The sequence below is a fragment of the Sebastes fasciatus genome, chromosome 2 (assembly GCF_043250625.1).
Source record: "Sebastes fasciatus isolate fSebFas1 chromosome 2, fSebFas1.pri, whole genome shotgun sequence".
In the NCBI taxonomy this organism is placed as follows: domain Eukaryota; kingdom Metazoa; phylum Chordata; class Actinopteri; order Perciformes; family Sebastidae; genus Sebastes; species Sebastes fasciatus.
Window position 1 is genome coordinate 20,502,823 of NC_133796.1, and position 27,821 is coordinate 20,530,643.

At 39.7% G+C, this 27,821-nt stretch overlaps 1 protein-coding gene across 4 annotated transcripts in view; it reads left to right on the forward strand.

Moving 5' to 3' along the window:
* Positions 1 to 2,292: 2,292 nt before the first annotated feature.
* spon1a (spondin 1a) overlaps positions 2,293 to 27,821 on the forward strand; it is a 138,596-nt gene continuing 113,067 nt past the window's right edge. For 2 of the 4 annotated variants that reach the window (XM_074613688.1, XM_074613695.1), the window contains exons 1-2: positions 2,299 to 2,454; positions 3,516 to 3,677. The gene's annotated coding sequence lies outside the window, so the exon portion shown is untranslated. Of the gene's footprint in view, positions 2,547 to 3,515; positions 3,678 to 5,224; positions 5,406 to 27,821 lie in introns of all 4 variants that reach the window. The other 2 variants (XM_074613713.1, XM_074613705.1) reach the window with 2 other exon arrangements.

Consider the following 27,821-nt stretch of genomic DNA (forward strand, 5'->3'; position numbering starts at 1 on the left):
TCTGTTTTTGAAATCAGACTAAAGCCACCAACATACCCGGGCACAAAACACAGCTATAAACTATTCAATAAAACTCCCTTAAAACAAAAGTCATTAAATCATTGCACACATGAAAGACTTTCTCAGAAAAAGACTCATACTCATATTTCACTGTGGCGTAATAGCCTTCAATAGGTTATGATGAATTCTAAATGTGGAATTACTGGCTTGGTAATGGGAAGTGGGACTGACTGATGAGTGCTTGTGGGCCTAAAGCGGGGGTGCTGCAATGTGTTTGCATAAACATTCAGATGCTATAGATTGCCTACTTTTACTATGTTATTGCAAATCACATGGAATGCTTTGCTGATTATATAATCAATGCTGTCATGAGATAGATGGCAGTTCTGACATAAGAAAGAAAACTATGTGCGAAAAATGCCTTTAAATCATTATTTCCTTTCGTAGAGCAGTATTGCTATTACGGCAGTCCTGGATGAATTTAGCCTTTTTGCATTATGGATTATGAACAAACCCTCCTTCTCTTCTGAGAAATGTTCTTTTATACTCATGCCTGTCGGTGTCTAAGTAAGGAAATACTGTATGTCTTAAACTCAACAAGAACTTTGTTTGTTGTTGCTTGTTTCCCCAATATTCCTTTTACCCATTATTCAGAGGAGCACTTAATGTCTTAAGAACTGTACTAAATACAGTGAAACCATTTTTTTTTTGTGTATACCAGAAGTGAACACCTTTCCACACTCTCATGCTGGATAACTGAGAAAACATAACGATATTAAATAAAAAGGGTTTTAGTTGGTTTATCGGTTTAGAAAAACAATGAGTATTTATTCTATTAAATGAAACATAAAGTGAGCTAAACCTATTAAAAATCAATGTCTTTTTGTCTTCCTGACTGGTTTGTCATTTCCTTTTTTTTTCCATCTGCTTGATCTTGTTAAATTTGATGTTCCTCAGAGACTGATTTGATAGGAAGACTGATGGAGAATGAAAGAAATATTAGCCTACATGATTAAACTTAAATAAAAGATTTTATTAGAAGAATCAATCCGTGTCTTCGATACCTTTTTTACTCTGCATGACATTTTTACTGATGAACAATATCAAAAGAGTTGAAGCAATTGTTGCACTGATCTAATCTTACCTGGTATTTAAGTATGCTTCTTTATTATAATTCTAGACCTAATTAGTAGGCAGGACTCAGGAGGCAGATTAATGATTGAAGGTGAAGGCATTCAGAGATTGGTAGATGTGCACTGTTAAATGACCTGCTGTTGGCCATGATGCTTTAAACCTAATGAACCTTAGGCCTCTGGCTCAGGCCCCTGCTCGAAAATGACATGCCCAAAATGAACTGTATTTCTGTTATGAACTGGTAGGTCAGTGCAACATGCTGGTTTTGCCTTTGTAAACCCTTACCAATAAGAAATGTATTCAAGTGTGTTATTAGTATACTTCTTTTAAACTTAAAGGGACTGTTTGTAAGAATCAGAAATTGGTTGTAACAGCGACACTTGTGGCCGTTAAGTCAACGAAAGTCAGTGTCCTGTTGATCGCGCTCGCCCGTGTGCATGCGCTACCTGAATGTGATTGATCATCCGTCAAAACAGTGAGGCGATACACATCAGCTAAAACCACAATATCACTCTATATTTCAGCTGCTTGGCAGTAATGTTAGCTGACCAGACGAAGGTCTCTCCATGAATCACTGCTGATCCTAGTATTGGCTTTTCCTGCTTCAGCCTCCCGACCGCGGTCAGATGAACAGGGGAGACAACGGAGTTTTGGTCGGAGACGATAACGGTTCTCGCTGCGGAGCCCCGTCACTTCACAAGACACGGGAAACCTCTGTTGGTCTGGAGGAGTTGCAGCATTTATTTCTGCACAAACGTCCACTGTTCATTCACTAGATATTCTCAGAGCTACTAACTCTTCTGCAGTGTGTAGTGTGCACGCATGCACGTGAGGTGGAGCGAGCTGTGAGTGACGGCAGGCAGGCAGGCAGAGGAGCAGAGGAGCAGAGTACAGCAGAGACTCCACCCCTGGAGACCAAAGCTACGGTCTCCCCCGCGTCCTCCGACCGCGGCCAACACTGTTTAACAGACGGGCTTCACTAGATAGAACTTTGCGGTTTTGGTGCTTCTGTGTAGTTTGTGTTGGAGTCTTGTCTGATCAGTGAAAAGTCAATCAATCAAACCCCTATTCATGTTCCCATTCAAGAAAACCTCATGTGTCTATTTGGCTCAGGCCTGTGCAGTGACCTGATTCATCCACTAGTTGGAGACACAGAGCGTTTGATGCTGGACAAGGGCCGTGTGCAAAAGCTCCTCATGCAAATGAATACACACACAGGTGAAATCAATTAAAACAATTATCCATCCAGAGACACACAGAGAAGCCACAGGCAGCATTGATATGCCCTCTAACACAACTTTTTATCACAAAACTGCAAAGGTGAGACACAATTCATGGTTATGGCTGGTAGCATGTGTATGTGTGTGCATGTTGTGCTGGTAGCATGAAGTGACCGTCAGCATGTTTTTAATGTGAGCTCATTTAGTTGCTTGGTGTTGGACTTGGTGTTTTGTTTTTGCAAATGTTTTTAGCAGAGCTTTTTCTCCTTATGTGGGAATGCATGATGAATGTGTTGCTATATTTCCTGTATTCTGTATTTATACTGTGTCCTGCTTAGAGGCTCAGGAACCATTTCTACTGGAACAATGCCTTTTATATTATTTATTCATTATTTGCGTCCGAATTTATTGATATTCTGCTGGTGAATTAATTATTTAATAACCCAGAATATGATTACACAATATTATAATTTTATATATATATATATATATATATATATATATATACACAAACAACATTACAATCAAATGAACACCGTTTTCTAGACTAAGGGTATATTTATATTTATATATATATCCTAAATACAATGTATTTACTTTAAGTTGATAACGTCTGTATGACACTAAAGTAGTAAGCTTGCACGTCGTCAAAAAGGCATCGATGCAGGCTGGGCTCCCTGTATAACCTCTCATCTTGTAAACTGGACTACAAGGACGGCTCTGATCCTGTTGGTGCCTTTTCACCACATTGCCTGCATGCATGTTCACTTTCCAAGAACACTAATGGCACCGTCAGTTGTCAGCTCAAGCAACACAAATTTGGTTTTGACAAGTGACTTAAGCTGCTGCATAAACATGTCAGCATGTCAGCTAGACATGACATGAGTGATAACCCAAGATAGCAGCTTGATGTGACTGATAGTGCCACAGCTGCTGACAGATACCACTGTAAAAAAAACATGTTTTGTGTCATTTCCACTTGAGAAGACCAACATATTTGACAGTTGAGCCGCAGTGAACCGTATGAATGTCAAGCCAGATATTGCTATTGTATTTTGCATGGTTACTGTTTAACAGTTGTAATCAACTTGAGAAGCATGTTTCTATGTATGTGTGATTTATTTCCCCCTCACTTACAAACCTGTGTCTATATTTATCCAGGACCTGCACCAGGATATACCCTCTCAAATCAGGAAATCTGGTTTTGAAGTGCCCAGGTATGCCCATGGATGTGGACCAGCTTAGCCACATATCAACTAAGTTCCTGCTGCTAACCTTCCAGCTTGCCGCTGCTGTGTCCTCCACAGAGTCATCTTTTGTAAGGTAAGTAATAGAGGTAGACCGATTAATCGGTTTGGCCGATAAATCAGCGCCGATAGGATTTTTGCAAACTATTGTTATTGGCGGAACTGGGCTCTGATAGTCACGCGGGGACATACGCCAACGTTTTGCATGGACACAAAGTCAAGGTAGAGGGGGGAGAAAAAAAGTTCTCTCTCGAATATATAACGCTACTTTTTACTTTAATTTACCAATTTTGCGTTTTCTCTTCCAAATAATCCAGCCATGTAACCATCCATTCATGAAGTGAAATCAGACACTTAAGGATCCTCCTTACCCCGGGAATATGTACCAACATTAATGGTTTGTAAGAGCGGCATTTAACAATGTACGAGACACACAACAGAAGTAATCCTGGCCAGTCATACTGTAAGCCACAGATCAGCGCATCGCCTATTGCAAATAAATGGAACATTTTTCAAAGATGTAATCCACCAAATCAAAACTTCAGGAAATTCTCTTATGAATTATTTAATTCAGAGTGACAAAAAACAGATTTATTAAAAATGGCGTTTGCAAAAGTAGCTGACTAGGCTGCTGCAGAAGTAAAGAAGATATCAGCCGATCAATCAGCAATCGGCTTTTTCTTGCTCCAACTATCGTTATCATATCGGCCTTTAAAAATCCACTATCAGTCGAGCTCTGCTAAGTAAATCATTTTACTCTACCAATTTTGCAAGCTCAGTGGTTCATAGGTATTTCTAGCTCTTTCTGCACTTTCATAAGAACCATTTTTCTAAAAGGGTTTGCACAAAATGCAGTGGAATTAATTTGACTTTATCAAATTTGAGAACTATCCATCAACGTCACCTATAATACCCAAATGCGTCAGGTGTGCTGGACATTTTAATGATTTCTCATTTTGAATGTGCCGATTAGAAAGAGAAATAAATACCATTTAGATGAAATGACAAGGATAAATCTCCTAAAAGCTCAGTCGTGCATGCTTATTTTTTAAATTTGAAACTAACCAGCCAGCCTATAGCAGAAATGTTTCATCCCAAGTCGATCAAATGAGAGAAATAACTTATGTTCATTCTACTGCATGTAATACAGTGCTGAGTTTACGCGTGACCTATGTATGTTGCCAGCACCAGTGCCTGAACCAGATTACCCATCTTGGTTTGTCTCTTGCGTGCATGTGTGTATACAAATAGTGCAGTAAATCTGTAGTACAGCATTTTCCCACCAGGGCTCAGCCTAAAGCCATGCTAACAAATGTTTTCTCTCAGCGAGAGGAGCATATACTTTCTAATCTTCCAGAGAGAGAAAGAGAGCTGTGCATTCACTGGGTGGATTGCATGAAATGTTACAATGGGTGGACAAAATAAAAGGAACAGTAGACCGTATGATTTTGACTTTTTGAAGCTTGCAATGTTCAAGTTTTGATGGCATTCGGTCAGAGCATTGTTGATTCAGTGTGTGTATTTGTGAGGCTTACATTTTTCATGGTGCTGTATCAAAATGCATTATATTGAATGGTGTTCCAGGAATGGGACACACAAATATTGCTACCTCCTGTTCACCAGGTGTAGACAGTAAAGATCATCTGGTCATATGGTGCCTTCAAATGGAACTCGTGAACTCGTGTTTACGACATGGGAAGATGTGTACACGAGTCGTAAAGTCGGAAATTTCAGAAACTTTCCACTTCCGAGGTTGTGAATACGACATGAGGGGGTGTTCATATGGGCCCAACTCATAAACAAGGTAAACACGACCCCATTTGAAGGCACAAATAGATTAAGCCTGTGCAATCAGGACACTGATGTATTGACAATTATATACATGTAACATACATAATGTTTCTTGCTTATGGTTGCTACATATGTTGAGATTTTGTACATTTACTGGCTACATATTTCAGTGTTTTGACTTCTTTAATTAGCAATTAGACATTTTTTAACATTTGCTTGTTTATGATCAATCTTCCACTTAAAAAATGAATGAATTATTATAAGAAAGTAACTCATGACATTAGCAATAGGCTACTACATGCCAAATTGGAGAGGGTGAGGGAAGTAATAATTAATTAGCAAAATAATAATGGGGTGTTCTCCTGTAAACATTGCATACAACCCAGTAGCTAAAACCTGACATTGCGACTGTCATGATCTTTAAAATACACAAAATCTGTTATCTTCCAAAACAAAAATAAATTTGTTTGATATTGTAGCCTTCATGAAAAGTGACTTATTAATCTGGTTGCCATTTCTACACGTAATTACTATCCATTCACAGATCAGTTCTGTGTTAAAGGACCAGTGTGTAACATTTAGGGAATCTATTGGTGGAAACTATTTATTTTTTATAAGTATTTAGTCATTGTTTTACAAATAATAAGTAGTATTGTTTGGGTTATTATTCTAGATGTTTACTTTATTTGGATTACATTTCGTGTTTTCTTTTGCTAGTTATTTTAGTTTAATTATTTTCTTTTTAAGTAGCCTATATTTAGTTTTTTTGCGTAATTAGTATTTTGTTAATGAATCTGTGGGCACCCGTGGTTATATAGGTAGGTAGGTAGGCAGGTAGGACCAGCAAGCACCTGGGTGGGCTTATGTTTTTTTAACCAGAACAAGAGAGGCAGCGACATCCATGTTTTCTCGTTGTGCTTGCTTTAAAGCTGCAGTGGGCAGAATTGGAGCAAATATGATTTTTTTTTCTTTTAGTCTATAATAACCTGAAAATAAGAATCATTGTGTTTTCATTATCTTAGAATGAGCCATTTACATAGGGAGCGGGTCCTCTCTTCACAGAGCTGGCCACCATGTTTCTACAGTAGCCCAGAATGGACAAACCTCTGTGTTAACTTTTCCTGCTCGGGCCGAAGTTGATAACGTTAGTCGCTCTGGAGTTAACCCCCGGAGAGCAACCTCACCGCTACATGTAGGTGCCGCCAGATGTTACACACTGTACCTTTAACACATCAAGAGTTTAACAATGTCTGTCGTCAAGGGAAATAATACATTAGTGTTACAGCATTTCTTTTGAGATACCTGTAGTTTCTTTATCGCATCTTTTTGCTTCATTTTTTTATTTCTCCTTGTAAGTCCCCATTTTAATTCATGAATTTGTACAACACTTGTAAAATGACTCATACTTGTTTTTGATAATGTGTTCTCTCTCAGGTAGAGTGTAGATAGTTAGAGCCTAATTTGGCAGCTGTAATTAGATGTGATCTAACGCTGAAGGTCCATTATCTCTAATAAAGGCTACTTAAAGTAATTATAGTACAGCCTTCTTGAGCAGCACAGAGATTAGTTAATCACCACAATGGTCAGTGCAAGGACAAGTCAAGGAAAATACACACTGAGTGAACAGACGGTCTCTGACACTAAAAGTGATGTTTCCATACTCTGACACTCAGGAGAAAACTTTCACTTTGGCAGCTTTCACATCACTCTCAAACTGGATTCAGACTGAGGTGTTGCTTGGAAGCCCGGGGAAATAGACAAGATTTGTGAAATGAAGCATAACCACGGACTGCTCAGAAGGTTTTGATGAAACAAATGATAAACTATTTCACCCTTAAGTGATGATGATGATGATGGATAAGAAAACATTTCCCTTCTATCCCTATCATTTGATGTGGATGGAAATGACACATTGTTTTCCACTGACTGAACTCTTCCCCAGTGGTGCAGTTTTAATATGTGAACTCAGTGGGTGGTGGATTGAAAGTCAGACTCTAAACCAGACTGACTGAGTCTCATTAACTGAGGCGCCTCTGAACTACACAGTGGAATAGAACATTAAGATGAGCTTATCGTCTGTCGTGCCTCTGCAACAGATGCTCTAGTTCAAATGAATCATGCGTGTACAGTAAATAAAGCTCCGCAACTTTTTCTGTGTCGGCGCAGTTGAGCTGTAAATAGACAAACCTTTGGGGTTTTCATAACAGCGGTTTTGTGTGGTTCAGCCTGCTATTTCATGTAATTCTATTGATTATTTCTCTGCCTACTCCGGTCGGTGCATCACAGTAAATTCCAGTCCACATGAGATGTCCACCTCCTCAAAAAAAATGATGAGACGACTGCTAAGACCTGGTTACTGTGACTGTAAAACTCTGTGTAGATTCTCAGTTCTAGCATTTACTGCACAATAGTAAAATAACTGCATGCCCCGTTCAGTCTTCCCTTTCATGTGCTGCTCTCACATTTGTTGCACTGGCTGTTTGAAGACACTAGGGGCTGTCCAAGATACTTAACCGTGCAGATGTAACATCACCTCAGTACCACCTTACTGCTGATGAAAGGCAGTCAGCTGGAGACTTTTTCCTCAGCATACACTGATGCAGTGTCTCTTACACAGTCAAAGCTAGATAAAAATGATCTGATTAAGCTGTTGCGCATAGAAGGCTTTTTTTTTTTTTTTTTACCAAATGGGCAGCAGATGTTCTGCATACATAAAACCTACCTAAGTCAAGACAGTCATTTTTTTGATTGGTCCATAAATTGATTTATCTCCAGTATGAATTAGGGCTGTCAATGTTAAAATATTTAATTACGATTAATGACAAATTAATCACACATTTATATCCATTCAAAATGTACCTTAAAGGGAGATTTGTCAAGTATTTAATACTCTTATCAACATGGGAGTGGGTAAATATGCTTGCTTTATGCAAATGTATGTCTATATTTATTATTAGAAATCAATCAACAACACAAAACCATGACAAATATTGTCCAGAAACCCTCACAGGTACTGCATTTAGCATAAATGGCAACAACAGCTGTCAGTGTATCAGTGTGCTGATTTGACTATGACTTGCCCCAAACAGCACGAGATTATCATAAAGTGGGCATGTCTGTAAAGGGGAGACTCATTGGTACCCATAGAACCCATTTTCATTCGCATATCTTGAGGTCAGAGGTCAAGAGACCCTTTGAAAATGGCCATGTCGGTTTTTCCTCGCCAAAATTTAGTGTAAGTTTGGAGCGTTATTTAGCCTCCTTTATGACAAGCTAGTATAACATGGTTGGTACCGATGGATTCCTTTGGGTATGTTCACTCTAGCTTTAAAAATGAGCCTGTTCCAACCTCCGAAAGATCGATTGTGTTAGTGCGTTAAAGAAATTAATGGCATCTAAAATGAATTTGCGTTAACGTGTTATCACATTAACTTTGAATGCCCTACTTGTTTTATATCTCCAGTACCAATTTTCACCCACCTGTTTGTTTTGTTTTACTGTCTATAAAAACAGGCTCTGTAGCATGTAATTCAAAGGCAGTAACTAATGGACGCTCTCTCGAAGAGATTAACTCACTGGGTGTTGGCTGCATTATTGTTAGAGGACAGGACAGCACAATATTTAACACCATATTTCTCTCAGCAGATCACTCTTTACTGAGGCTGAAGTAGTAAGATTGTCCTTTCTGCTGAATAATACTGATTGAATATTATTGATCCAGGTTGTTTTTTAACTTCTGGTAGAGAATAATTACTGATAATTGTCCGCATCTGACATTTGAGCACTCCAACTGATCTCCCATTTAGTACTAATTGTATTGGGTTAGCGTCAGAAGTCTCCGAAGCCAAAACTATCTGCATGACTAGATGAGACTAGGTGTAAAAGATAAAGTATACTTTTGTAATTAGTTTTAGCGGATGTTTAAAGCGGGTGGTGGTGCAGTGGTTAGCACTGTTGCCTCAGAGCAAGAAGGGTCTATAGGTGTGAACCAACTGTCCAGATGGGGCCTTTCTGTGTGGAGTTTGCAAGTTCCCTGTGTCTGTTTGGCTTCTGCCCACAGTCTGAAGACATGCATCTTAGGTTAATTGGTGACTCTAGCCCGTAGTTGTGAATGGTATGTGTCAGCGCCGTGGCTGCCTAGCAACCTGTCCAGGGTGTACCCTGCCTCTTGCCTTAAGTCAGCTGGGATCAGCTATAAAGCACAAGTGGGTATAGCTAATGGATGGATGATGTTTAAAGCCTGATTCATTTATGATCCTGATTCTGTTGCACTCAGGTGTGCCAGCTATTGTGCTCCGTGAGGGTACTGGCACATTTTCTAATGCACACTTAAGCAAGAGTAAATGCAGGAATGAATACATTTGTGCGATCCAATTTTTACATCATAGCTGGATAGGGAGGAAAGACTGATCCCTTGAGTGTTTAAGGAAACCTGGCATGGTTACTGTGTTGCTTTGGCATCTTAAAGGAATAATTTCAACAGCGAGTTGTGTATAGCTGTGCGTCACGAAAGTTGATTTAACTCCTATCAGGAGGCGAGGCTAAAACGGAGACAAGAACAAACGTAAACATTCTCAGCATAAAAGTAACAGCCGCACAAGTGTCTGTGAGCAACCTTGTGCGTGTTCACCTGCGTGCAGCCCGGAGAAACGTAAGCATTTAGTCAGCATTGATTTATGGTGGTTGCAATGGATAATAGTGTCAACCCAGTTTAATAGTGGAAGAAAAAGGATTTAAACACCCATAGAAATTTTGAAACCACTCCTGCATCATAAACCACTTCTCTCTCCATTTGTGTTTTTTGTATGTTTGGTCTGTTACAGACACTCAAATGTTGTCATAATACGGCTGAATAGACAGATTCATTTTCTCCTCAGCAAGCTAAGCTAGTTGTGATGCTGCATGTCTCCCTGCTTGTGAAAGTGCATAGGGAATATGTTTTATATGTATGTTTTTGTACTGTAACAGTCTCTAAACAACAGTTCACGTTTGTATTTCTCTGCTAGTCCATTGTGTCTTCTCCAGTAAATAGAATACTAGAGGTGTCTCCGACTAAGAATATACATAGTTGAATCTGATTGGTCAAGTCTATTGTAGACTGATAGATTTTTTTTTTTTGGTCATTGATCCATATTCTCATTTGTGACACCCAGTTAAACAATTTGTCTTCTTGACTTGGCATGAGAATTTATTTTATAATAGGACGTTATACCCATTTTCTCAAAGAGAGAGAGAGATTCTATGTAAAGTCAGATATTTAGCACCCCCATGTAGCCCAGATGGAATGATCTTTGTTTCATAACCACATAACCACACTGCAACGATTTGCAGGCTCCTCAGATCTTTAGATCGATAGTCGACTATCTGGGGTCACCATCACTTTCATGTGTATGACACATTTTTATTTAATGGATGGTGTACTGGTGAAAGAACAGGCTTCCTGCTAACTTAATGAAAATCATAATTTCATTTAATTTTGTTGGCAAGCAGCGTAAGTGGCTGTGACAACCAAGGATTGTGTCCAATCAAAGACAAATTTAAAATTGTCAGCTCTCTGTAACGTAAGCAAATGACCGAGAGGAAGCTGATTAGCTGTTAATTAGGCACAGCTGTGCACACATACACACGTATAGGGCTGCAACTAATGATTATTTTCATTGTCGATTAATCTGTTGATATTTTCTCGATTAATCGATTGGTCTATAAAATGTCAGAAAATGGTGATAAATGTCAATCGGTGTTTCTCAAAACCCAAGATGACGTCCTCAAATGTCTTGTTTTGTCCACAACTCAAAGATATTCAGTTTACTGTGATAGAGAAGTAAAGAATTTAGACTTTCTTTTCTTAAAAAATTACTCAAACTGATTAATCAATCTGATTAATTATCAAAATAGTTGTCGATTAATTGAATAGTTGACAACTAATCAATTAATTGTTGCAGCTGTACACACGCACAAGCTGTCTGTCTTGCTGCCACTTTGCACAAGACAAAAACAATGAACTAAACCAGTATTGCCGCAGTCTGCTCTTGTTCTTTCAAAGAGCTGAGGAGGCAAAGCCACCAAACTTAGATTTCTTCCTGAAACTCTATAAAACCAGTTAAGCCCATGTTGTCTGTGGGAGTGCCTCAAGTGTCTGATTTGGCTCAATAGTCGGTGAGACAGCACTAGTGTACCAGCTCAGAAGCATTGTAAAGCTCCTGCTGGTGAAGCGATCATGTAATGGTCCTTTCATTCAGATCCCTGGTCTATACTCTTAACTATTTGGCCAAACTGCAAACAATACTAAATGTATATATATATCTTTGAAATTGATGGCCATAATTAGTGTATCTATGTATAGTTGAGATTAAGCACAGATATATAGATCATAGACCAGTGAGGTTAAATTTTGGATTAAATTTAGTACTAGGTTGGATTTTGTGGTGAAAAGCAGGCTGGGTTTCTCCTTTGTAGCTTGGCCAGTAAATTACAACTCTGCCTCGGTTTTTAATTGAAAGCATCTCTGGCTGTATGGGATATGCAGAGCTTTGGCTAAAGCAGGAGCAGAATAGCTGGCAAAGCTTAGCGCTCTTATTTGGATTAATATCCCCAACACCTGTCTTTGGGGAAATTAATGGGTGTTACTGTAAGCAGCTTTCTTTCTTCCTCAAACCCCTTTTCCGCTGATTTCTTCCTTTCTTGACCCCTTCTGCCAGCTCTTTTTCCCTCTCTCTGTTGTCCCTCCCATACTTTCCCTCTGTAGATTAATTGCTCAGTGATACCGTATGTTAAGGACTGCTGTGAGTTTCCCTACCCAGCTGTTTGAAAGCGCAGTAGTCAGCAGGATTTGGCTGCTTGGTCCTCACTTGCCACTTCTTATGCACTCCCTCCTCTCCTTTCCAATTCTCCCTCAAGGCTCCTCCTCTTGTCCTTTACCCTTCTCACTCATCTGCCTGCTTTCAGTGCAGTTTTCCCTGCTGGCACTGTCATGATGTGGAAAAAAAGGAAAGACTGGAACAGCACTCCGATTTGACTTTTTAAGATTGCCACACAGATGTTCTGGGCAAGAGCGTGCATCAGCGTGTATTCTGGCAATTTCACAACCAATATACACCAATCAGCCAGAACATTAAGACCACTGACAGCTGAAGTGAATAACATTGACTATCTCATTACAATGGCACCTGGCAGTGGGTGGGATATATTAGGCAGCAAGTGAACGTTTTGAACTTTGTGTTGGAAGCAGAAAAAATGGGCAAGCATCAGGATGTGAGAGACTTTGACAAGGGCCAAATTGTGATGGCTAGATGACTGGGTCAGAGCATCTCCAAAACTGCAGCTCTTGTGGGATGTTCCCGGTCTGCAGTGGTCAGGACCTACCAAAAGTGGTCCAAGGAAGGAAAACCGGTGAACCGGCGACAGGGTCAGACCCGAGGCTCATTGATGTACGTGGGGAGCGAAGGCTGGCCGTGTTGCCCGATCCAATGGAAGAGCTACTGTAGCTCAAATTGCTGAAAAAGTGAATGCTGGTTCAGATAGAAAGGTGTCAGAACACACAGTGCATCGCAGTTTGTTGTGTATGGGGCTGCGTAGCCGCAGACCGGTCAGGGTGCCCATGGTGTCCTAATGTTATGGCTGATCGATGTATACAGTTGGGGTTAATTAAAGGTGACCAGCACAAAAAGTACCTCCCAACAGGGGGAGACCTGACCTTTCCAGGTGCAGAGTCTCATAATGTAGGATACTAAAACATGAAAAACCAAGAAAACAACACAAATTCTATTCACTCTATAAGAAACCAGCAAATTAATTATCCCCATTCATTCCATTGGGGAAACTGATGTCATGATGTGGCCAATTTTTGCTTCATCATTGCTATTTCTGTTGTAGCCTTAACAATTCATACATGTTTTTAAAACTCAGAAGGCCTGTCATGCTAGCTCGTCGGGAAGATTGCCAGATAACACTATGAAGTTAGGGTAAATTTTGGCGAGGATAAACTCGCATGGCGATTTTCAAAGGGGTCCCTTGACCTCTGACCTCAAGATATGTGAATGAAAATGGGTTCTATGGGTACCCACGACTCTCCCCTTTACAGACATGCCCACTTTATGATAATCACATGCAGTTTTGGACACAAATCGTGCAGTTTTTTTTAATGTTTTGAGCATTTTCCAGAACAGAAGTGCTTGTCAACCAATCGCCGAAAAATGCAATTCTTGCAGAAATCTGCACATGTGAAAAGTTTTTGATACCAAATCACAGCATGGCTCTTTCTATGGTGTTCCTCAAGCTCTTGGTGTCTTAATGTGGTATTTTGGAGGGATTATTGATAGTTTTTATCAATTCTCGAATGGTAAATAATTAAATATAGCACCAAATCTGTGTAACAAATGGTATCAACACAAAAGTTGCTACAACAATGTATGTGCCATAATACAGCATGGGAATGACCATCACAAAGTTATATCATCATGTTCTACGCTCTTATACACTTTCACAATTTATTTTAATTGATTAATTTTTATTTCTAATTAGTGACTAGAACAACTTGTCACACAGTGCTGAGCTGCATCTCAAATGAATCTTCAGATTCACAGCTTTCAGATGATGTACACCACTTTTATGTGACATTTACTGTTCACTATTTATCTACCCCTGAACATCCCCAGCCCCCCACCCCGTAACTGTCTAAGAAAGAGGGCGGAATGGAAAGGGGTATGGTAGCCTAAATACAAAGCTTGTTTTCTCAGATTTCAAAGAATTACATTGATCTCCAACATCTCTCTACATATTTAATGATCATCTTTTTACAAGATTCTCTGCTTTATGACCTCTAATTTACTGAAAGGGTGCTTTCACAGCTGACCTTTTAGTTTCAGTTCACACAGTTCATAACCAGGGACTGAGGATGAAAATTGGCTTTCAGCTATATCTCTGTAATGCGTCAGATTTCAAGTATTGAGAGGTGTGAAAGCTCCCAAATGTTTACAGTTCAGAACCTTGAACAATGCTTAATGAAGCCCAAAGCAATGTGTTGTTGCCTGAACTATTGATGAAGCAGCTTCCCTTTCCTGATGTTCTGTGTTTCATAAAATCTGTTAGTTTGAGGCATTGCTGCCTTTTTATATTATTATATTACTGTGTAGCTGGAGAACTTTGCAGTAGCTTGTATACAGGAATACATTGTGTAACTGGTGCAAAACGGCCAAAACAAATTACCATGATGGCAGGTTCATGGTGCAGTTGTACTTTCACCTATTGGACACTTTGCTTGGCAGATTCTACTTCTCGTGTTGTGGCTTTTCTTACTACTGCTGTCAAGAAAAAAGGAAGTGAAATGAAGGGAAGGGAAGGAGGGAATGAAAGCCAGAGAGGCTTATTGAATGCATAAATCACTTCCTGGATAGAGGGTATGTTGTTTCATTGCTAATGGATCTCTGCCACTGCTCCGTAAATCACAGTACACACAGCCAGACATAGTAGTACTAGGAGGCAGGACTCCTGTGATAGAAGACATTATTCTGTTGCTTTCTATTTAGTTTTCCTCCTTTCCTCCCATCCTTCTCTTGCAGGGATTTTGGGTTCCTGCAAAACAAGTCGTATTCAGGTTACTGCTCTAACTCCTGCCGCTCTCACCTCTGGGTAAACGGACACTTTCTCCGCTTGGTGGGGGCGGCATTAAACCATAATGCTGAACAAATATGGACGCAAATAAGGGTTATTAGATGTTGAGCTTGTGAAATGATGTTCACAAATAATATCACAGCCTGCAGCTGTGTATCACATTTTGTGTGCATGTGATAAATTCATGCACGTATCTGAATATGTGAATTTGTAAAAAAAAAGATACACAAATTTAAAGTTTGTGTGTGTGTGTAATAAAGTTTTGCAAGCTGTGGACCTATTTTGTACATGTGTGAAGAGGTATTGTGCAAAGATATAATTTGGTTTATGTGTAATTTTGTAAAATTTGTACAGGAATATTTTCAATAGTGAAGTTTTGCAACGTCTTAGAAACGGACACCCTAGAGATTTTCCTATCAGCGTATGCGACACTGCTACGAGTTACAAGCACAAGCTGATTAGATCTTCCCCCAGTAACTGAATTTAATTCCAATAAATAAACGGTATGATCAATCTCTCACATTTATAACAAACCAAATTTCATAAAAATCGGTTCAGAATTAAGCAAGTTATATTCTGCATCTCTTAGTACACATTGCATTTGTTTGAGCAGATCTTGACCGCTCCAATATGGCGGACCACAGACGCATAGTCCCCATAGTAGCCATTTCATTGTACTGAGACCATTTTTTTAAAACTTGACCTCACTGTATAAAATGACTTGTGGTGACCTCTAGGATAATCACAGCCTCATGAAACTTTACAGCCACAAACTAGAGACCTATTAGAGGATGGATAGTTTTCCTAAGTAGATTGACAATAAGGAGGTTTCTGAGCAGTTTCCAGAACAGAAAATGCTCGCCATCCAATTGCCAAAAAATTAAATTCTTGCAGAAATCTTAAAATGTCAAAAGTTTTTGATTCCAAATCCCTGCATGGCTTTTACTATGCCATTCCTCAAGGTCTTGGTGTCTTAATGTGGTATTTTGGAGGGATTCTTCATCATTTTTTTTATCAATTCTCCAGTGGTTAAAAAATGATTAAATTTTGCACCAAATATGTGTAACAAATGATATCAACCCAAAAATTGCTGCAGCAACTCATGAGACATAATATAGCATGGGAATGGAAATCATATACTTCGATCACAATGTTCTAAGCCCTTATACAATTTTACAATTAATTTAAAATAATTCATTCATTCATGTTTATGTCTGATTTATGACTAGGACAACTTGACACACAGTGCTGAGCTGCATCTCAAATGAATCGTCAGGTTCCCAGCTTTCAGATGATGTACACCACTACTATGTGAGATCTACTGTTGACCTGCTATCTCCTAAAGACCCCCTGTACTCCCTAAAAAATACAAAAATGGGTCTATTGTGGGTCTCAGGGTTAAATCCCTGGAGTTGAGCAAAAACTAATTTTTGGGGGCTGTTGAGTTACTCTTAAATATTTAAACATTTATGATCCTTTACCATCCGCTGAATATATTTTTCATCTGCCTTGATGTGAATCAGTATGAGCTCTAATCTGGTTCTGTTTTCTTGATTGTGTGACTCCAATTCTTCATCCAGAGCATTTTTAGAACCTTTTTATTTATACACAAGCTTACCTTTTAATTAACTCATGGCTGTCTCTGCAGTAAGGGTTTTGAAATAATGAGTCAGATTTAATCAGATGTGCATAGTTCCTGCTTGCTGCTTTTTAAAGTCTGATGTTGATCCTGACCCAGTGTGTCGGCTTTCTGTGAGCAGTGACTTTGGCTTTGTGCTCCTAGGCTCCTGACTCCTCATGCTTCACTAGCCTTACTGCAGCGATTGCTAAAACCCCTCAGCCGGAAAAAGCTTCATTAGAAAGGGTAGCTAGTTAATGAACTCTGATCCCATGTCCACATCTGACATGGCGCCTTCACTCTCAGCTTTCACTACTTTGCAACCCTTCACCCTCTTTACCTTTAAACATCACTCTTCCTATTTCTTCTGTATAGCTACATGTGAAATTGTACTTCCTGTAATCAGTTGCCTGGACCTTTCTCAGAGAGGAAAAAAAGGAAAAGGTGACAGTTAATCTTAGTTTTTAGCTCCATGGCATGTGGCCATTAAGGATGTATGAATGGAGCTACCCCCACAGCCCTCTGCACAGAGTCATGATGGTGTTTATTGTGTCTTTCTTTAGTGAGAAATAGTTGGCTATTTTTTGCATGGCTCTTTTCTAATCAATTTAGTTTAGTTAGCGCTATGTCTTCCCCAAAGGGACTGACATTTGTTTTCACAAATTAGTAATTTGTACCCTTGAATGAATAATCCATTCTCTTGAATTACTGAATTCATTCCCTCACATTGATTATTCACCATATTACTGACACAATTTCCTCAGAATAGTCTGAAGTTATTGTAGTAGTAAACTGAAGTTACATATTTAAACTTGTGGCTAGTCCAGTCAGTCAGCAACAGGCCATCAGCTGTGTTTTAGTGATTAAATGAAGCAGTCTTCACAAGGTGTTTTTGTTTGTGATTGTTTCCTCCTGAAACCACAGATTGAGGCTGTCATTTAGTTTACAGGAACACTTTTTAATTCTCTGACTGTGGAAATGATGATGAACAAAAGCATTAAAACGTACATCTAACAGGTAAAACATGAGACTAATGTCGGCTGATGTAGGAGTTTAGTGTGGGGCGGCTGCTCTGCATGTGCGCTGGACTGACACTAACGGGCAGGAAGTGAATAATGTGTTTCTCATATATGTAAGAGATATTAAAGAAAATACATCAGTAATAATGTTGAGCGTTTATCAAAATGAAAAATATCTATTCTCAGCATGAACCACAAGCACGACAACTTAATAATCAAAAGACACGATTACTGAAATGTTTTTCCAAGGGGAAATGAGTTGTTAAAGGATAACCTTTTGTTCTGTCACTTCACTGTGTAGCACTGAAAGTGCAAATGGCCACCCATTAACATTTGTTATGCCAACCCTTGTTTTGGAAAAATCTTTCTTTTGTGCAACCTTGATTTTGCAAAAGGCACTTTCCACATTGCAATTAGTGAATGCTGGAGAGAGCAACACAGTGAGTCTTTCCTGTCCATCATAAATGTTCAGGCTCTCACCCTCCGGCTTCCCTGGAACGATGGCTGTCTCATGCTGGTATTTTCATTTGTTGAAACAGAAGCTAGCTATATACAATGAGTTATCTGCTCCTGCTGCTCTTAATTAATATATTTTGCCCGCGCTGTTGCTCTTTCAAAAACACCATTGTGTTTTTGTCGGACTGACATGCACTTTGCTCTTTAATTTGTATAGACATAAAGGTACAAAAGAAATTGTTTCTGAGAAAACACCTGACATTTCAGGGCTGTCAGAATGTGAGCGTGATTAATTCAGCTTTTCAACGTACAGTACAGTTATCAGCTCTTTTCAGGGTTGCAGTTTTGTTTCGAGTAGGTGTCTACTGTTAAGTGTTTGTCAAGAACAATGGTCTGAAGGACTGTTGGGGAGCAAAGAAGTTACTCCAGAGAGGTATTATTAGACTTTTTCTGCATTGGTATAATACTGTATATTTCAAAACTATAGGACCAGTGGATGCAGAACTAGCAAAAACCTTTAGAGAATCATGTTTTCATGTTGTACTATTGTGTCTTTATAGGATCCTCTTTACATCTTTGCAACAAAATTGAATTGTGGTTGGAGTATATCTGTGGACCACACACACACATACTGTATACTAGCATGACTTTTCTTTGCTTCTTCTGTTTGTGTTTTTGCTACAATTGTACACATTAAGATGTTATACAGTAAATCCATTTAAGCCTACAGATTCCTGTCTCAGAATACATTTACTAAAGTATTGAAAAAGATAGCTAATACTGTACAGATTTTAAGAATTGTATGTTTAAACAGTTAATGTTTAAATGCTGCCACTCTTTTGAACGTAAATACCCTCCACACCTCTGACCTTCATTGGCATTTTACTCATTTTGCCAGAGGGCAAGAAGGTAGGGTGACGGCATATTAATAGCAACCGCTCAAGTCTTTTTAAAGTTTTGATTGCCAATCTACTGCCTGTAGAGCCAGATGGGTTTGGAGCTCAATGCATGAATGAGTCTATTAGTATTGAATAGAGTTTCTTATAAGATATTATTTACAGAAAGGCACCCCTCTAAGGCACACTCTGTGGTCTGACCTTCATATCAGGACTAGGGGTCGACCATTATGTTTTTTCCGGGGCCAATACCGATTATTAGTACTCAAGGAGACATTTAACCAATATTTAGAACCACTCTTCATTTGCAGTAAAAATTAACATCCTAGTGTCAAAATTTTAAATAATACATATATACAAGCATTTGTATAATTAAATGCTGTAAAAGAGAACTTATCATAACATTATCTTAAAAATAAATGGACATAAGTGTAGACGTGATACAAAAACTTTCTTTTATAATGTAGCCCAATGTTGCTCTACAATTCTCTGGTTTATCAGTGAAGTGTATGAACTACACCACAGACTGACTTCTCTACTAACAGTGACAAACAGAGTGACAGCTGACTCATATGAACGGGTCCAAGGCGGGTTGAATACATCGTGTACGTGTATGAAATGTATCCTCACTGCTCACTGGTCATGGTTCACATCTGTCCAGGTGCCGTCTCACTCCCTCTTCCTCTGCTCGCTGTTGTCGTACTCATAAAACTGGTGTACATCCAGTAACTACCATTTTATTTCTTTTTTTTTTCTTTTTTGCCGCCAAGGCAGAATTTTACCAGCGGAAACACTGGTTGTTTTTGCAACTTCAGCGTTGAGGATTGTGAAGTTAATTTTAACTTCAGCAGCATCTGCTGCCTTATGTTCGACACGCAGCTCCGCTCACTCTCCGGAGCAGCTCCAGTCTGCGTTTGTCTTTGCCCGTCAGAGGCACAGTAGCCTTCAGTAGTCTTGATGGGGTATTACTCGTGACGTATAACCATATTTCAGATAGTGCTGTGGTCGGGACATGGAGCGAGACTACAGTGTGGAGACTACAGGCAGAGAAGCGGCTGCAAGGATTGCATTTTTGAATTAAATTATTTTATCGGCAATCACATAACAAAAATAACGATTGGGATAATCGTAGAAGTGCTGAATATCACAGCTGATAATTGGCCAAGCCAATCGGTTGCCCCCTAATCAGTACAGCTGATTTCTTAATGTTTGATGCAACAATGTGCATACTGTATCTACTGAATAACAATAACATCTCAGCCAGGGTTAGCTCTTTTGGATAAAACAAGACTGTAATCTGTGTCTGTATCTGCAAGTAGTAGGCTATTCTACAGGTAGCGATAGTGAAAACTATCACATTAGCATGCCACCAATTGCTCTTTAAACGATATAAAGTCTACAGTACAGCATGTTGTTGACTTGGCGGACTTGATGGGAAAACAAGTGTTTAGTATCCCATATGTTAGTCTCCCTGGTCTTGTCCATGTGGTCTTTGAGTAATGCAGACCAATAGCGGCAAGGTCTCCAGATGGCCATGCTCCAGTAATAAGATTGCACTGGGATCAGTGCCATATGTATAAATGTGTCCATTTTACCGTTTTATTTGTGATGTTAGTTTGCCATGTACGAGATGGGCTCCCATTGAAGAGGCAATTCTACGCATGGCTGACTCCCTGTCTCCTTCATACACCCTTTCTGAACTAAAATAGCTTTGATCCCTTATGAACACATTATTTCATCTTAATACAAACTTTTTCATTTCTTTTCCCTTTCTTTTGTTTGTGAAAAAATATGTTGCTTAACAGCAGGTGTACTGTGTCCCTGTCTGAATATCTATCCTCTCTCAGTACAACAGCCTTTCAGCTATCCCAGGTTCAGCGAGGCAGTGATTCGTACAATAGGTGGCCTCTTTCCATAAGGGAAGGAATGATTTCTAATGTCAGTAGAGCCTCCAGGTTGGAAATTGCAGTTCTATCACACCACCACCCTCGCTGGTGAATACTGACAAGCCCATATCTTACACTCAAACAAACCGACGTTGCTGAATAGTGTAGAGAGGGAGGTATGTAGATATGAGAGATTTGTTGTACACTGTTGTATCAAAGGAATGGGAGGACACTACTGTGTCCTTGTGGACTTCCTAAGGACTGCATATTAAATGTCATTGCCCCTTAATCATCCTCTGCATCCTGGCGCTGGCTCTTTATGTGCTGTCACTTTCTATCCAGGGACAATGGACTGTTTTAAAATCCCCTTCAGCCACTGTGTGAGCATATGGTCCTAGATAGTGAGACGTCAGTACTTAAAGTTGAGACCATAACACAGTTTTTATTGATGCACAAATGCACTCGCGCGCACAGGCACACAGGCGCACACACACACACACACACAGAGACTCTCTCTCAAACATGACTTCTTAGTCCTAAAGGTGTGTTTAGACTTAATGCAAAGCTAATTTACGAGATGGTGTGCATTGGTGTTTTTCTTATTTTTTCGTTCTTTTATTTTAAGTTACTTTTTTGGCATTTCTGCTTTATTTTGATAATGAGAGACAGACAGGAGATGCAGGGGAGAGAGGGAGGGATGACATGCAGCAAAGGGCCCTGGGCTGGACTCGAACCCAAGCCGCAAGGACTTTGCCTTAATGATACCGGCTCCGGTGAGCTTCCGGGGCGCACGGCATTTTCTATTGGATGTGAGTTGAGGTCAAGACACCTTTCGGGAAGTTTTGGCCTGTCGTCGTCATTATTACATAATCACCTGATCGCGATTATTTGAGCTGATTGCGACCATTTTGCATCGTCATTGGATTCCACAATCAAGGGAATTTAAAGCCAAATGTGGAAACAAATAGAAAGTGAATTGGGTGTGTTTCTATCAGCTGGGTAAATAGCTGTTTACCTGAGCACAAGGTTCCAATGTCAGGTAAAACACATAAAAAAGAGAGCTAGGCTGTCTAGATGTTACTGCTGTTGGGCATGTTCTTCTCGTTCAGCTCGTAGACCATTTGTTGCTTTCCGAAGCAAGATGATGACCGAAAGGTGCCAGTAACGGGTCTCTTGATTTAGAGTCTCCCCAACGGGTGCAGCAGTGCGTTTCACAGCTCCGGGGAAAGTTATGCTGGAGTTGTCGCTTCCATCCAGTTATTCTAATTAGATAATTCAAATAGAAGTGTTTGCATGGACTTTCCAAGATTACTTAACATCTACGGCTGAGTACACAGAGCAACGAGTCATCTCTCTTTCCCAGTTAAAAGGGATACATAGCAGATTTTCAACCAGCTCTGTCATCACAATGTGGGCAGTGTGTGCAGATGAACAGTGTTTGGCTTCCCTCCATGTTGCCAGCGCCCGGGGCTCCCTGCTCATTTGCCAGTGGACTTTTTTGGCGGATGGACGAGGAGCTTCGAGCGCTGGTGACATTAAGGAAAGCTGGGAGCGCCGTTCATCTGCACACACTGCGATGACACAGAGCTGGTTGAAAATTTCCTAACATTTCCCTTTAAGCTCGTACACAGAACCGGACCGGCGAAAGCAGAAAACTACCCAATTATAGTAGGGTGTTTTATCGGTAATGTAAAGCCTAACAATTATCATTATGACATCTTACTTTTGATTGAGATATATTAACACTCTCAGTAGTACACAGGGGAAAGCTCTCTTTTCTGAGTCATATTTCCATTGGGCAATTTAAATAATTCAAGGCATCCCATAAATCACATTGCCCTTCCAAAGAGATTTGGCAATGATCACTCAGACACACGGCTGTAATTATGCACACATATGAGAACAGGAACCTTTGGAAGTTTGTGTGTGTTGTTTAATAACAGCCTAGCAAAACCTGTGGCATTTTCTACATATGGTCTGTAGTTAGGTGTATTTCTTGACATTTTCCCTCTTAACTTCCTTAAATCATGCAGCACTGTACCTGTTTCATTATATTTTTTGCTAGTAATGGCAATGTTAATTTTTCCTCATCAGTCTGTGATAACGGGAATATTGTCAGTACATTATCTTTTTAACCTTGCACTCATTCTAAGGCCTTATGATAACTTTGACTAAATGTAACTAAATGGACAAAATTTAAATGTCTGTCTCCTTCACATTCTTTTCTCTTAATATTTTGACTCCTGTCTTGTGTGATTATGCACAGAAGAGCAAGTTGTGATTTGTGTTTGTAAAACCCATTATGACACTGACCATCGATTGCAATGATTGTATGCGTTTCACTGGACTGTGGGTGATGTCTTAGGAGGTACAGCTCTTTCTTTGATGGTAATAAGTATACCGTAAAAGCCTTTTTTATTCAGTTTATATACTTCACCGCTCTATTGGCAGCTCAAGGAAAAAGTCTTATGAATTACTTATGCATATACTCTGGTAGTAAAGCGTATTGCTGTTGTCTGCATGGTTTCCTCGAGGTGCTCAGACTTTCTCCCACAGTCCAAACACATTTCGACCAAAAGTCCAAAACCCAAAGACACTGTATTCAATTTACAGTGACGTATGACAAAGAAAAGCAGCAAATCTTCTCATTTTAGAAGCTGGAATTTTCACTATTTCTGCTTGAGAAATGATCAAAATAGCTGCTGATTACTTTTCTGTTGATCGACTTGTCGATTAATTGGCTTATCATTTCAGCTGTAGATGGATGTATACTGTACTTTACTACATAATACTTGTACCAGTTGAGTGTCCAGTTCATGCTTCCTACCAACTGAGACATTACATGGCCAGTAACATAAGTAACAAATCAAGAAACAATATACATATTTGTCTAAGACATACACCATTTAACCAAACTGTGCAGGATTGAGTCTGGCTTGGAATCCTTATTTCAATATGTCTCCCTTTATCTCCTCCATCTGTCCTGTCTCTGTTAAATCAAAGGGAGATATAACCTTAAAAATCAGTGGCTGCTGCATTTGTAGTAAAACGCTGCGTTTAATTGCCCTGAAATTCTGTAGTATTGAATAACTGGCTTGGCACCACAGAGAAAACTTTAAAATTAAAATTTACTCTTGACTGTAGTCAAGGTCATTGTGCTGTGATCCACTAATTTGCTTGAGTCATACACTACATAGATCCCCTGGTTAGTATGGAGCAGCTGGAGTCTTTGATTGCTTTGTCCTCTGTGCTCATTTTCTCATGAATCTAATTTAGTATCTCAGAGGTGAAGAAGAAGGAGGTCGTAGATGACAGTTCACAATTATAGCTCTGTTGCGGTGAAAATGCTTTTCATGAGCTTTGAATCAGAATAGGGAAAGAGGTGTAGTATAAAAATCTGTTTGAGTTTAACATTTTTACTCGTAACCAAGTATTCTCAGCACTGACTGTTCCCATATTTGCCTTCTATTACGTTGTATCAAAAGAAACCAAAATCAAACAAAAACATTCAGTTTGAGTCTCTGTAATGTGAAGTGGTCGCTATGCTGCCAGTCCTGCTGGCCATCAACCAGTCTGCAACTCCGTCAACAGACCAACACAATGCTGGTTCTTACTGGCGCACTCTCTCTTTCTCCTGTTAATAAGGCCCAATGACTATTTCTCTGAATGAAGTCTCTCTTTCTCTCCTCCCATACTTCTCCATCACTGCTTTGTTGACAACGGTGACAACTCAATGGTCGGTTTGTTGACAGTGATGGGCCTCTGTAGCCTTGTGTCGTGTTATGATTGACAGATTATTGGAAGCTAGTGCTCAATACAATATTCTATAAACACGTACTTACCAGCGCCAGTTATGACCAGGAGAAAATAACAGATTAAAGTCATTTATGGGATACTCCAAAATCTTTTCAGTACTGAATACCAGCCCAGAGTCTGAAGACAATCTGGTGATACTGGATAATGCTGCAGCATATGATTTCTTCCCAGTACATTACCAGATTTGACAGAAATTTTATGCATTTTAGAGACATCTACCGAAATATTAATTTCCATGCTCGACTTGAGGATCTTTCTTCATTTAATCTTATGATTTAAGCATTGTTTATACTCGCACGTGACACCGTGGCGCAGGCCTCTGTAGATGGCATGCGCACAACGAGCATGCACAGAGGCGTTTATGCTCAACGCATTGTTCGTTGCAGTATACTCCAAAACATCATAGGGGGTAGAAACAAAATAGTCTGGATAAGCATTAAGTCAACGAGTGATACCAGAAAGGAAAGTAGGCTGCCTGGCAACGGTAGTAAACAACGACGTACCACCAAACAGTGCATTTGTGTATTGTAATTATTACTGTCGCTTGACCCAAGTCATTATTTTCCGTCTCTCTGTGCTTCCCCTCGGTTCGCCACGCTTTCCATAGACCTTTTTTTAGCTTTTACAAAACTCTTATATTCTTTCACAGCCTACAGCAAAAAGCCTCTTCTTTCCCCAGTGTGTTGCCTATTTATTTCCATGAATTTAATGACATGTGACTGTCCCTGTGGTCTCTCAATGATCAGTTGTAGAGATGTCTGTACAGGCCAACCTGCTTGGCCAGTCTTCCCTCGAAGGCATCTGTTTTGTAATGAAAGGCACAGCGCTCACAGTGGGCTCGTAGTTACAAAAATTCAGAGGCGCATGACCAAGCGCCGCGACAACTTGGGGAGCCTTCGTGCACCATGCAAAAGAGGTGATGGTGTAATGATCTGGCGCACGCAACTTGTGCCGGCTTCACTACGACGAGCATAAACCCACTACACCTTGCACTCTTGTGATTTGTGTGAAAAATAGAATATTGTATGTAAATGAGGTTATTTCTAACTAATACAAAATTCTAAGCAATGTTCCTTGTAACAACAAAGCCCCAAATTATTCATTTTAGGCCTGATGTGTGGCTGTTTACTGAAAATATTTGTCTTGACTGAGCATGCTACCACATCCATTGTGTAAAGGCTAGCCCACCTACATAAATACTGTATATGTTTGTCGATGCCCCTGAAGGGCCTACAGGAGATGCAAATGAATGAGAAGAAAAAAACGACAGCAAGCTTGCTTTAGGTCTGCCAATCAGATAAACTTTAATAGTAGGGAGATGAAATGTTGAAGTTGCCGTAATGTATGCTTGCAGGCATACGTGAAACATGGTTTATTTCTGAAATGTTTTAAATTATAGACACAGTAAATGAGTCATTAAATTACCAGTTTACTGGAGCGCAGAGCTGCAGTTACTGTATGCTTTAGATGTTGCCTTAGACTCTCTATGGAAGTAAATATATAAAAAGATACAAATGAAGCAAACAACACAAACTTTTGCTGTCAAGATACTCCAAACGGGCTATTACATTTCACTCCCTCCAGCTGCAGCCCTCCTAATGTTTGAATGAGCTTTGCCAACTGCAAACCCAGCAGGAGCACCAAACCTTGCATCAGAATGAGGCTCTATAATGACCACTTAGTACTCAAAAGAAACTCAAAGCGACTCATGCTGCTGCAGGCACCAAATGCATCCACAACTAATTTAATATAAACTTTTCTAGTAAATTAAAATAAGGATGTCCTGTTTTGTTGAAAGACCGGTGTTTTAATGACGTTCATTACTTTGGGTTTTTGAAGTAAACAATACTTTAAAACACTTAGACTTAAACCAAACTCTAATATTTCCAAAAATACCATGTAGAAGAGTGTATTTATTCTCGGAGCTGCAGACATAATTATTTTGCAGGCTTATCTGTCATATAGTGGTCTACTGCAGTCATGTTAGTGACAATGTTTTTCGCTCAAGCTTCAGATTACAGACTTGGAGATTGCATTATGCAATCTAGGGTCAATTTGAGCGAGGAAATGGTCGAGAAATGACCAGACGTGTCTATTTTCAGGTTTCTTGTTTCACCTGATGTCCCAAAATGCCAGAACCACCTATTCTCTCCAGCTTCTGCATTTTCCCTCTGACACACAGACACACGCACACACACACGCATACACACACACACGTGCGCGCGCACGCACAGAAAGTACAGATCAGTAATGCCTGGTTGACTACATGTAGCGACTACTATCAATTAAAAAGCTGCTAATAGGCTGAAGTAGGCTCTTTACTGTGTGGCTCGCTCCAAAAAGTCCATATGCGTTTTACTGTTTATTAAATGAAAGGAATTACAAACAATAAGGCTAACTGGAATAACTAAATGTGAAGTGATGTGACGGTCAACAGAAAATATCCAAACCTATCCCACCCTCTTTGTCTGACTCCCGCGGCCCATGTGAATAGGTAAAAATAGGCCTAAACACATAATAATAATAATAATAATAAAACGACAGGCTAAATACACCCTTTGGCTTCTACACTACACAATATTTTTGTTGGTTATGATGGTCAGATTAGACCAGTGGTTCCCAAACCTTTTCTGCGGGGCCCCCCCTGGTAGATAAAACATATTTTCAAGCCCCTCCGCAGGCCAGTGCAGAACCATGCATCATTAATATTTAGCCTCACCACGCCACCCCTTTTATAACTCCGGGCCCCCCTTGGGGGTAGCGCCCCCAAGTTTGGGAACCACTGGATTAGACGATTGAGAGTCATAAATTCTTGTCGATACTTCCTCGAGAGACACGACAGACTACACGTCGGTCCCCGACCTTTGGTGTTAAAAACAGTCTCATAAGTATTCACAAACAAATGTCAAGTTATGTACCTCGTTAAACATAATGCACAAACAAATGCAGAGATTTGTGTCTGTAAATCTGTATCTGTGCCTCTAATTTACAACTCGTATATCATTTGTAAATAAACACACCAGTTGTACAAATACATTGTCATATTTTTACTAAAACATCCCCAGTGGTTTGCAAAAATGCAGAACAAGCTATTTGCAAGCATAGTCCAGACCAAAAACACAAGCACAC